The sequence below is a fragment of the Gadus morhua genome, chromosome 7, assembly GCF_902167405.1.
Source record: "Gadus morhua chromosome 7, gadMor3.0, whole genome shotgun sequence".
NCBI classification, from domain to species: domain Eukaryota; kingdom Metazoa; phylum Chordata; class Actinopteri; order Gadiformes; family Gadidae; genus Gadus; species Gadus morhua.
The window spans coordinates 9,270,890-9,283,554 of record NC_044054.1 but is presented as its reverse complement, the minus strand read 5'-3'; the positions used below and the strand labels follow the sequence as shown (position 1 = coordinate 9,283,554).

Genomic DNA, 12,665 nt, shown 5'->3' with positions numbered 1-12,665 from the left:
ATTCTGCAACATGTAGGGACCGCTCTGTGCTGGGTATTAACGTGCAGTACTCGGACGGAAAGGGGGTTGTGTTGCGAACCCTGGCAGTGAGAGATTTGACAGAACGGCACACATCCAAGTACATCTCAACTGTGGTGATGTATGTCTTGCGTCAATATAACATTAGCTTGCAACAGGTGTACTCAGTCACTTCCGATAACGGGGTGAATATGCTCAAAGCCGTGACCTTACTGTCAGACATCCAAGAGAGGGGCGAGAGCAACGAAGATGCAACCGGCGAGGAGACAGAGCAGACCGGGGAGGATGTGGAAAAGGCCGGGGAGGATGTGGGGAACCAGGAGGAGCTAACGCTTCAACTCAACTCTGTGTGGCCCGGTCATGTGTTGCGTAGTGAAAGATGTGCGGCGCATACTTTACAGTTGGCCGTCGATGATGCATTATAAGAAGCGTCCAATATCATAGCAAAGGCAAGACATGTCGCAAAATGATTACGCATGCAGAACGTGGTGTGTGTTCTCAAGAGAATGGGATTGTGCAACTCGCTGGCACTCCACTCATGATATGCTCGAGCGGCTGCTTGAGCTGAAGACCTTTTGTGAAGACATGGCCCCAACTATCCCCGCGCTACATCTAAGTGACTCTGAATGGGAATGTTTCCAACACAGTAAATGCACTGAAACCCGCGAAAATCGCCACAAAATGTCTCCGATCTGATCAGCTGACCGCGGTTGAGTTCTACGGCGTATGGTTCAAATGTTCACTGGACACAGAAAAAGTAGTAAGCCCCTTTGCGAGGAAGGTAGCCCGGTGCCTCAAAGCACGCCAGAGCACACTTTGACAATGACGCATTCGTAGCTGCTTTATTCCTCGATCCCAGAAAATGATTATTTTTGACCGAATGTCAAACCGAGAAGGCGAAAATACACCTGCACCGTACATGGGAGGCAATACAGAACCTAGAACCACGCAATGCAGCCAGCAGCGACACAGCTGCGTGCACAACAGCCTCCCGTTCTCAGCCTCAGACATCATCCGACGACGAAATCTAGCACCTTTTGATGGAAAAAGAGAGAGACACCACCAGCACAACACAGCGGCGCCCCCACGTCTCCATCGTGTCACTCTTGGACAAATACTCCAAAGAAGCCCGTCTAAGGCGTACTGAAGATCTGTTTCAGTACTGGGCTAAGCATGCTGTATCCAACCCAGACTTGTACAAGCTCGCTATGAGTGCCATCGCTCTCCCTGTCACACAAGTCAGTGTGGAACGGGCATTTTCAAGTTTGAAATTTATTCTTTCCCCGTTAAGATCATCATTGAACGAAAAGGTGCTTGAGGACATTCTGTTGGTACGTCTGAATAAACTATATGGACTGTAGCAGCCTATAGATTATATTGCGCATGTTCCTATCCATTACTGCTCCCAAGTAGGCCAGACCTGAGCACAATTTAAACTTATTTTATTTGCATTGCATTATATCCAGGTCATTTTATTTGTTCTACTGTTGTGCTTTGAAAACGAATGTGACGGCACTGTCTCACTTTTGGCTCATCTATAGGCCTATTTTTTTAATTTATTATTATTGTAGGCCTACGCAGGGAGCCTAATTATTTATTTGATTATTATTGAAGGCCAGGTAGCCTAATTGTTATTTCTATCACAGCCCCAGGTGATTATTGTTAACTTGCTTTTTCAAACGAATGTGACTGAGCAGCCTATTGCGCTCAGAGTTTGTTCCACTATTGTGCTTTGAAAATGTGACTGAACAGCGCACTGAGTTTTAGATAGGCCAACCAATGTGTTCTAGTCATAATTTGATTGTGGCAAAAAAAACGAATCAATGGACCTTGGGTCCAAATGTGTATATTTTGTCTTGCTGTTGTAATGTAGCCTAGGCCGTATGCCATTTCAGTTGTGATCTTAAATAGGCCTTACTCGCACAGTGAAATTGATATGGAAATTATGTTTTTAATGTAGGCCTGTGAAGATAATATATTGTGCCTGCCAAGGCCTTATGTCGTTTCAGTCGATTTTAAATGTTTGCACAATGAAATGTAGAGTTCAATTGGAAGTTGTTGGAGAGATTTGGGTATTTGTCAGCAACATAGAAAATACAACATATTCGCTTATGGCGGGGTTAGAAATGATTGAGCGAGCCTCTATATCTGAAGATCTCCATGGAATATGGATACAACTTACAACCAGGTAAGGAGTTTCTAGCCCACTTATGTTACGGTTAGCGGAAATGTTAGTTTGGACCCCGGATGCAGAGACAGAGGCAGTTCGGACAATCCAAAGTTTATTGTCAAAAGGGAACTCAAAAGATATCCAGCGGGCAAGGCGAAGACAGGAGCGGGTAGGCGTAGCTGGCGGAGGCACCGGAGAATGCTGCGGTCCGGTGGTTATCCGCTGGCGAGGTGTTGGCTACCGGCGAAATGATCACACGACGTTGGAAATAACAAAGGTCAGGTCAGAGTATCGGAGGTCGATTTACACTCATCAGCCAAAGTACCGAATGAGACGGAATAATCTGGCGCCGACGGGCGCGAGCAGTGTGCCCCGTTGCAGTGCCCAGCTCCGCTCGCCACGCCCCGCACCTGTCTAAGAACCAATGCCTGTGGAGTAAAACATATAACAACCGTGACAGTACCCACCCCTCAACGGACGCCTCCTGGCGGCCCACCAGGCTTCACTGGAAAACGTTCATAAAATTCCCTGATAAACTCAGGATCCAAAATAAAGGATTGGGAGACCCAGGACCGCTCCTCCGGCCCGTACCCCTCCCAGTCCACCAGAAACTGGAACCCCCTACCCCGTCTGCGTACATCCAACACTTCCCGAACAGAATAGGCCGGGTGGTCATCGATGAGCCGGGGGGCTGGAGGGGGTTCGGCCGGAGGATTGAGAATGCTGGTAGAAAAAGGCTTTAGAAGTGAAACGTGGAAGACCGGATGGACGTTGAGCGCAGGGGTAGCTTGAGCTTGATAGCACACAGATTAATGATACCCGAAATCTCATACGGACCAATGTACTTAGGTGTCAGCTTATTACACTCAGTCCGAAGGGGCAGGTCCCGAGAGGATATGGAGGTAGATTTGTGTCTTTATAATGCAATCAAAAATAATAGGTTTGAGAGCAAAACTTTCCAAACTGCAATAAAAAAATAGATTTGAGAGCAAAACTATCGACACTGCAATCAAAAAAATGTTTTATTGCAAGATAAATTAATGTGATAAAAAAAATATTAATGGGAATCCAAAAGTTTTGTTTGCAAACCCAAAAGTTTTGTTTGCAAATCCAAAAGTTTTGTTTGCGAATCCAAAAGTTTTGTTTGCGAATCAAAAAGCTTTGTTTGCGAATCCTAAAGTTTTGCTTGCTGTTGAGCTGAATCTCGTGGGCGGGGGCCTACGACGAAAGATGTAAGACACGTCTCTATTGGCCAGTCTCGATCGGAGTGACAGCTTGGCAACATCCGAAAAGCCGCTGCCCCCCGACCGCCTCCAGAAGCAGATTGTCGGCCTGACGGAGTGTTCGTTTGTGCCTCTCAATCCGCGGCGGCGGTCAACAACATCGCCCTGCTCTCCTCTGCCATGGTCTCCTTGTCGGCTGACAGGGAGGCCTACGGGATTTTCAGGGCGCGCAAGCGCGCGCACGGGACAAGCCCATAAGGCGAAGCCTAGACGGCGTAGCCTACATGAAATAGAACTCCCTCTCTCGTTACTAACTGTGGATGTTGCCAAGCTGTCACTCCGATTGAGACTGGCCAATAGAGACGTGTCGTACATCTTTCGGCGTAGGTCCCGCCCACGAGATTCAGCTCAACAGCAAGCAAACTTTTGGATTCGCAAGCAAAACTTTAGGATTCGCAAACAAAGCTTTTTGATTCGCAAACAAAACTTTTGGGTTTGCAAACAAAACCTTTGGATTCCCATTAAGATTTTTTTTATCACATTAATTTATCTTGCAATAAAACTTTTTTTGATTGCAGTGTCGATAGTTTTGCTCTCAAATCTATTTTTTGATTGCAGTGTGGAAAGTTTTGCTCTCAAACCTATTTTTTGATTGCAGTGTGGAAAGTTTTGCTCTCAAACCTATTATTTTTGATTGCATAATAAAGACACAAATCTACCTCCATAAGAGGAGAGCCAGACGCTTTGCCCCACCTGGTAGTCGGGAGCCGGAGTGCGGTGGCGGTCCGCCAGGTGCCGGTTCCGTGCCGCCGTGCGCATGAGTGCCTCCCTCGCCTCGCGCCACACCCGGCGGATGAGTCGGAGATGTTCCTGGACTGACGGGACCGCCACCTCTGTCTCCTGCACCGGGAAGAGTGGAGGCTGAAAGCCCATAGACACATGGAAGGGAGACATACCTGTGGCGGAGCAGACCAGAGAGTTCCTTGCGTATTCAATCCACGGCAGATGAGTGGACCAGGAGACGGGGTGTTCGGCGGCGACGCAACGTAATGCCAACCCGAGGTCCTGGTTAGCTCGCTCCGTCTGGCCGTTATTCTGTGGGTGGTAGCCGGAGGAGAGGCTGGCCGACGCCCCTAACGCCTGACAAAACGCCTTCCAAACTCGTGAGGAGAACTGCGGTCCCCGGTCCGCCAAAATGTCCTGGGGGATACGTGGAGCCGGAACACGTGCAGGACCAGCAGGTTCGCCTTCTCCAGAGCTGAGGGGAGTTTTGAAAGTGGAACAAAATGCACAGCCTTGGAAAAACGATCGATAATAGACAGTACGACTGTATTACCGTCTGAGGGCAGGAGACCAGTCACGAAGTCCACTGCTATGTGCGACCACGGCCAGTGTGGAACAGGTAGAGGGCGCAGGAGACCAGCCTGAGCACGGTGAGACGATTTGCCACGGGCACAGATGGAACAGGCAGCCACGAAACCCTTCGTGTCGGCAGCCATGGAGGGCCACCAAAACCGCTGTCGGAGGAGAGAGAGAGAGCGGAGAAACCCTGGATGGCAGGCAACTCTGGACTCGTGCCACCACTGGAGAATGGCCGTGCGGACCGCCGGGGGAACAAACATCCGACCTGGAGGGCAACCCTCAGGGGTAGGTAGTCCTTGCTGGGCGTCCAGCACCACCCGCTCAATCTCCCATCGGGCTTCCCCGATGACACAGGCGGGAGAGAGAATATTTTCCTCCACCGACTGCAACACCGGGGAGTCGTACTGGCGAGAGGGAGTGTCAGCCTTGCCGTTCTTGGAACCAGGGGCCGGATTCACTAAAGGGTTAAGATAAAACTTAAGAAGATTCTTAAGAAAAAATATAAGAAGTTCCTAAGAATCTTCTTAAACGCTATTCACCATTTTTTTTTAAGCATTGTCGATTGTCTTACGAACTTCTTAGTTTTCTCACTTAAGAAGAACTTAGATTGTTAACGTAGTAGAGGAATGCATGTAATGTTCATCCTTGTGCACTCTTGTTGTTGCTGGAGCAGCGGAGGGGGCTGGCCCCGTTGCTATGTTACCTGCACTTTGTTGATGTTTATGGTTTGGGTTTCACGGAGAATAAACCGTTATTTAATAAACCGAAAAAATGGAGGACAACAGTGCCAAGCGCAGCAAGAACTTTTTTCGAAACAGGAGTTGGAGGTGTTGGTGGAGAAGGTGGTTTCAAGGCAAAGAATATTAATGGGGAAGTTGGATAACGTAGTCACGGCAGATAATACGAAGAGGGCGTGGGCGAAAGTTGCCCAATCGGTGTCCGCAGTGGGGGAGACGGAGCGCGATGCAATTGCAATAAAAAAAAAAATGGGCAGACGTAAAATCCCTCAGAAAAAAGCTGCTGAGAGGGCGAGGGAGACGAGGAAGACAGGAGGAGGGACGTCCTCTGTTAAACTCGACGCTTTGGAGGAGAAGATTTTGGGTATGATAGGGGAATCGCTGGAGGAGTTCAAGGAGGGGTGGACACTGGAGACAACAGCTGTATGCAGTTGCTACAGCAGACACAAACGGGTAAGCTCACAAGCTACTGTCACTAACTGTTAGCTATTGATCATTACGTTGATCCTGTTGATGAAGCTTTTTTTTTTCACTACCTAACTAATGGCCCAATTTTCCTGATTCTGTTGCTTTTCTGTAGATGCTATGGTGGACCTTGATTTTCTTTCCCACCCAAGCAGGAGTTGCAACAATCCAAGTTATTCTACCCACTTTGTACCCCCCCACATTGAACTTGAAGTTCAACAAAATGTAAGTTTATAACTGTATCAGACAATGACTACCACACCATACATTTTGATATTGTTAAGGAAAGCTGCCTCTTTTGTGAAGAGTTTGAGGAACTATGTCCCCTGGGCCATCCAGCTATTCAATGTCAAACAAAAGAGGAGGGGAGAAATTGACATTTCAGCATGAGTGTCTTTCTCCGCCTACCATCCAGTGTTGGGCATAATGTGTTACAAAAGTAGTGTAATTACAGTTATGTATTGCTGTTTGCTGTAACGCAGTAAAACAGTAGCCTAGGCTGTTACTGGAATTTAATTTCCTAGATGAGATGACTGCAGAGATGGAAATCCCAGTTCTCCCCATCATTGAAAGGCTTTATTAGACCTCCTCATCACAATCTAAGTCCTAACATTTACCCCTGTTAGTTTTTACAATTGAATTGAACCTTCTGCTGTTCTTTTTGTTCTGACAGAATTCTGTAAGTGCGGCAACTTAGAAGGGTTCAAGAGCAACTTTTACTGGTGGAGAGAGAGAGACTGCTCTTGGCCAAAGCCAAATTTGAGCCAAAAAAAAAGGAATATTAGGAATGTAATAAGAACTTTTTTCTTCTTAAGAATGCTTTGTGAATCCGGCCCCAGGACGGTAGGTGAGGGTAAAACGAAACCGACCCAGGAAGAGAGCCAAACGTGCCTGGCATGAATTCAGCCTACGGGCGGTCTGGATGTAGGCCAGGTTCCGATGGTCCGTCCACAAGAAAAATGGATGCGCCGCTCCCTCCAACCAGTGCCTCCACTCCTGCAATGCCAGCACCACTGCTAGCAGCTCCCTGTTACCAACATCATAGTTAGTCTCTGCGGAGCTACGACGACGGGTGAAAAAGGAACAGGGGTGTAATTTGTTGTCCAGCGCCGAGCGCTGGGACAACACTGCCCCCACCCCAGAGTTGGAGGCATCCACCTTCACCACGAACTCGATAGCTGGATCGGGATGACACAGTACAGGAGCCGAGGAGAACAACTTCTTGAGCCGCCTGCGACCAACCGAAAGGAACCTTAGTGGAGGTTAATTGGGTTAGGGGAGCAGCCACCCGACTATAATCCCTTATGAACCTTCTATAAAAGTTGTAAAAACCCAGGAACCTTTGTAGCTGTTTCCGAGTGGTAGGAACCGGCCACTCTGAAACTGCCCTCACCTTCTCAGGATCCGCCTGCAGTTGACCCCTCTGCACTACGAAGCCCAGGAAACTGACCGAGTCGGTGTGGAAGGAACATTTCTCAGCCTTGACGAACAGCTTGTTCTCCCATAACCGCCGTAACACCAGCCGAACCTGCTGCTTGTGTTCAGTGAGGTCCCTAGAAAAAATCAAAATGTCATCGAGATAGACTACTACAAATCGGTGTAACATATCCCGGAGAACGTCATTGATTAGAGCCTTGAAAACGGCAGGTGCATTAGTGAGCCCGAAAGGCATAACGAGGTATTCAAAGTGACCCAGTGGAGTGTTGAACGCTGCCTTCCATTCGTCCCCCTCCCGGACGCGAACCAAATGGAAGGCGTTCCGGAGATCCAGCTGAGTGAAGACGGTGGCCTGGTGAAGAGGGGCGAAGGCAGAGTCGAGTAGCGGAAGAGGGTACTTGTTCTTGACCGTGATATCGTTTATTCCCCTGTAGTCCACACAGGGGCGCAGGGATTTGTCCTTCTTCTCTACAAAGAAGTGTCTCTGAAACTTTGCCTGACGAACCCCAAGATGTTAGGTAGGCACTGCCAATGCCTACCGTACATGTAAGTGTCGATAGTATGTCAGATTAGCTCCAGGCTACTGTCAGAACATAGTGGCTGGGTGGCTGTCATAGGCTACCAATGCCCATACATTTTGCTGTATGGTGTGTTAATCTTTCCCTCTCTTACTGCAGTGTCAGATTTAGTTAATTTGAAGTAGCAGTTCGGGCGAACTGCTACTGTTCCCAGAAGAAAAACGATGAGCCTCACACCCTGCAGGTTACAGTGCTAGGAAGTCAGGCCTGAGTCTGAAATCAAACTCTATCTCGCTTTTCATAGTGTTTTGTGAATCAATGGGACTGTTACTTAGGCCTACCTTTCTGACCACTTTAATTAGATTTACATTTTGTGATTCAAACAGGCCCACCTCGTAATATGTAGCATAATGGATAGCCTAGAGCATGGTTTCAGACCTTCACAGATTCAGTTGCATGTTCAGTCTGTGTATGTTTTTATTATTATTGTTTCTTGTTGCTGTTCCAAAATGCTCTCTCTTTCTCCAGATCTGCTGTTGCAGAATGTTTTGTTTCATGTCTGCTGTTGCAGATTGTCATGTTTTGTTTTATATCTGCTGTTGCAGATTCTCTGTTCTCATATTTTGTTCCTTAATCCACTGATGTTAATGTGGTAAACTGTGTTCTCACAATTTACCTTGTGTAAAGCAAGGTGTGTGTGTATATATGTATATATATATTCCCTGAAGTATGTTCTCCATGTCTAGATTGTGCTGAGTGCTGCCACACCTGTGGAATTGAATGGATTCTCCTGTTCATGTGCTGCTGGAGAGGCGTTATGCAACCACGTGGTTGCACTGCTCTTCCAGACACATCACTACCACTTCACAGGGGAGAAAAGCGTGCCAACACCTCTGTCGTGCACCAGTGTTCTGCAGTCGTGGCACCGACCAAGGACACAGGTTAATGTGTATCCCTCAGGCCTAGCCAAACATCCTGTATAGTCTACTCAATAATAGTATTTTAAGTTCTAGTTTATAGACAGACGTGACTAACACTGACTTAAGTGTTGCTACACTGATAATATGATTTATGTGCGGACATCTTTTTTCTTTTTGCTCCAGGGGATTCGCCCGGAACCCACTGACCAACTTGTGGTCAGAAAACCCAAGGCAGTTGGACGCACTAGCGTTAAATCAACGCTGTATCGAGCCTACCCAGGTAATGTAGTTTATCATTTTATTAATTAGGACAGAAATATATGCTCTATAAATTCAAAAGATGTGGCGCACACAGGGCCGAAGCCTGAAATGTTTGGAAATTATTATGCATGTTATTTTAATTACCACATATCTTTTTTTGCTATTTCAGTACACTTTGGTGATATAACAAAGGACCTGTGTGCACCTCCTCTTTTGAATTTGTAGACTGTCTTCATTGTTTTATACACCCTCCAATAGACAAACCGATAGTTGCAGATGCCATTCCAGCCTTCCCGGTATAACAATATGGCCATAATATGAAAACCTGCAGATTATGTATTATATTTGACACTGACATGTGTAAAATATTTAAAGATTAATGTTTCCTGTTACTTGTGTTCGTAGGACCCCTTCCTGACCCTACGGTGCTGTCTGTCGGAGATGACCTGCGAGACCTTCTACTTCAACCAGGAATTTGCAAGATTGTATGTGACCTGGCCGACCTTACTTTAGTGGACCAGTCCCTCACGGTTCCGTTCTTTCATATCAGTGCCCCCCAGAAATATCCCAAGAAATGATTAAGCCCCCAGAAGCCCCCTCATTCCCACAACTCCCCTTGTTAGGCTATACATTTGAACGACCCCTACAATTTGTTTCCACATACCTCCAGTTCCATCACCTTCAGACTTTAGAAGTCACCTCTGAATTGGCCACTTTAATTGAAGAGCACACAAGGGGCAGTCAGAGAATCCTATGTGGAAGGAAGTCCTGCTGCCCCGTGTAACTTCCAGTAGGTTTGGTGAAGTGGTTACTCTGAGAGGGGAGTCCTCTGCTCAGGCTCTCGCACTGAGGATCATAAAGGGGGGAAGGCAAACACCTGACATGAAAAGGGGTCTCGACCTCGAGCCAGCAGTGTTGCAACAGTATAGTGACATGTGTAATGTTAATGTCTATCCTTCTGGATTTGTTGTCCATCCTGAGGCGTTTTACCTCGGGGCTAGTCCTGATGCCAGGGTGTATGATCCCACTGCAACCCCCCCCTTTGGCTTAGCTAAAGTCAAATGTCCAAATGTGGACAGTATAACAGAGGTCAAGCATGTGAAGTTTGTGAACGGTAAGGCCAAACATAAAAACACCCACAAATACTACAGGCAAGTGCAAGGCCAGATGGCCATCACTGGTTTGTTGTGGTGCGATTTCATTGTCAACAAAAAATGACCTGACAGTGGAAAGAATTTGGCATGATGAATCATTCATTAATGAGATGAAAGTTAAACTAGATCTGATTTATTTTAACACATACCTGGACACATAATTCCTGAATGCCAAGTAAATATGGCCGAGGGACACACCCACCCCATTTCATTTTCATTTCCTTCTGTTAAATGTATATATGTAAATTTTTATTTTAATCAAAGAATTGGAAACAAACATTCCTGAACATTTGTTTAAGGTAACACACAGAACATTTCTTTCTGTTAAATGTAAATATGTATATATTAGGGCTGTAACGATACACTAACTCACGATACGATTTTTGACCCACGGTTCGATACATCCCACGATTTTTAAAAAAGCATTTAAAAAGCATTTTATTTCAACAACACTTATTTAACAATTAACTAAATGTAACAATTAATAACAAATAATTTGGAACAGTGAACAGATTTGAACAGAAAGAATACTATTAAAGTATAGCTAAATTCATTAATAAATAACCAAAGATTGCAGTTGGAGGATGCTTGCAGGTAGGCAAAAACCCTCAACTAGTTTGGTTGGTTTAGTCAAATATCCTATTAGCGCTTATTAGGGTATGTAGCTTAAATAATGACATAATCAGGCGGTATAGAATGCAACATGTTTAATAGCCTAACTTTCAATATATGGGAAAAAACATGAACGTCTAACATGAACGTCGCAATAACGAGGCATAGTGTTGAGTAGCGTAGGCCTATGTGTGTGCGCGAGAATGGCAGTGTGCGCATGTGTGTGTGTGTGTCTGTGTAACGTCAGCAAACGAGTCCGGTAGAATAAAGTACCCATCCTGTCAATAATCAGTGGCCATAGTTAACTCACGGCCATAGTTAACTCATAGTAAACTCACGATTAATCGCAAATCTTTTTTCTATGCTAAATATCCCTTGATTTCTTTGTCCCATTAATTGTTCTCATTTTAATGCTCTTATCAACATGAAGAAGTGCATCGGCTTGCCTTGTGCAAATGTTTTTTTATTGATAACAACATTGGCATATACTGATCAAAACAGGACGATACAAAAAAAAAAGCCTACAGTACAATTAAACGATGAACATACAAACATACAGCATTGAACATAGCAGTCAGGCTACTGCTTCTTTGTTTTGAGCCAAAGAAAAAAAAAACTAAATTGCATTAATCACACGATAAAAAAATTAACGCCGTTAAAATTGGTTTGCGTTAACGCCGTTAATAACGCGTTTAACTGACAGCACTAGTATATATGTAAAATTCAATTGTAATTAAAGAATTGGAAACGAACATTCCTGAACATTTTAACGTAACACAGAACATTTCTTTCTGTAAAATGTAAATATGTATATATGTAAATGTATATTTATAAAAAGAACTGGAAACGAACATTTGATAAACATTTGAAAAGGACACACACACACACACACAAACCATTTCATTTCTGTTAGAACTATTAGTTTCATTTCAACAAAGAACATTCATAAACGTTTGAAAATAGTCATGTCATATGTGTGTTTTAATGTGTCACACTGGGACATCACCCTTCACATCTAAAGGACCTTGATAGTTAGACATCAAGCAACAATTTACCCACAGCTGATTGACGGAGCCTGAAAGAGTCAGAGGAATGGTCGTGTCCCAGATGTGATATTCTTTGACCCTTCTGATGGCCCTCTCCACCAAGATTCTAAGTCGCGCGATATTCTGGGTTTTTTCGGTGTCCTCTCTGGTGAACCTGGCGCCTCTTTTAAATGGTGGCATTATGAGGGTGGCCCCAACTTCAGATAGCATCTTGTCGATGACAAAGCCTTTGTCAGCCATGCATGCATCTCCTGGCTGAAGCAGACCAAGGATTCCTGACTGCTGTGTGATTTCTCTGTCTGATATGGAACCAGTGTACAGCTTTGAAATGAAGGTGATAACTCCACAAGGAGCAATGCCAATCAGACCTTTGAAGGTGTTGGTATTTTTGTAGTGGGAGAATGTTTCTGATTGGAGGGTGAGTGATGAGGGTGCCTCACACCTGAGTTCTGTGCAGTCTAGAATCACTCGCACGTTAGGACAGTACTGGGCAAACTTTGATGGCATTGTTGCTTGCACTCGTTCCCTTGTCATCCAAATTGGCTTTGACCCCAAGGCAAGGAACAGGTAGTTGGTCCATGTGATGATGACTCTGCTCAGTGGTGGTGCTGATGCCAAATATGTCTGCTATCACCTTTTCTTTCATCCCAATAGCTACGCGATAGCAGTAGAGAAAGGCTCTACTCCAGTAGACTAACCTGGAAGCTGAGGGGGCTATTTCCAAAATGCCCAAAACACTCTC

General features: G+C 45.5%; 1 long non-coding RNA gene across 1 annotated transcript; it reads left to right on the top strand.

Moving 5' to 3' along the window:
* Window positions 1-8,692: 8,692 nt before the first annotated feature.
* On the top strand, window positions 8,693-9,554 carry LOC115546779 (uncharacterized). The gene is made up of 3 exons (XR_003977269.1): window positions 8,693-8,871; window positions 9,034-9,130; window positions 9,517-9,554. It is a non-coding gene; the product is annotated as an uncharacterized LOC115546779 (long non-coding RNA).
* The last annotated feature ends 3,111 nt before the right edge of the window (window positions 9,555-12,665 follow it).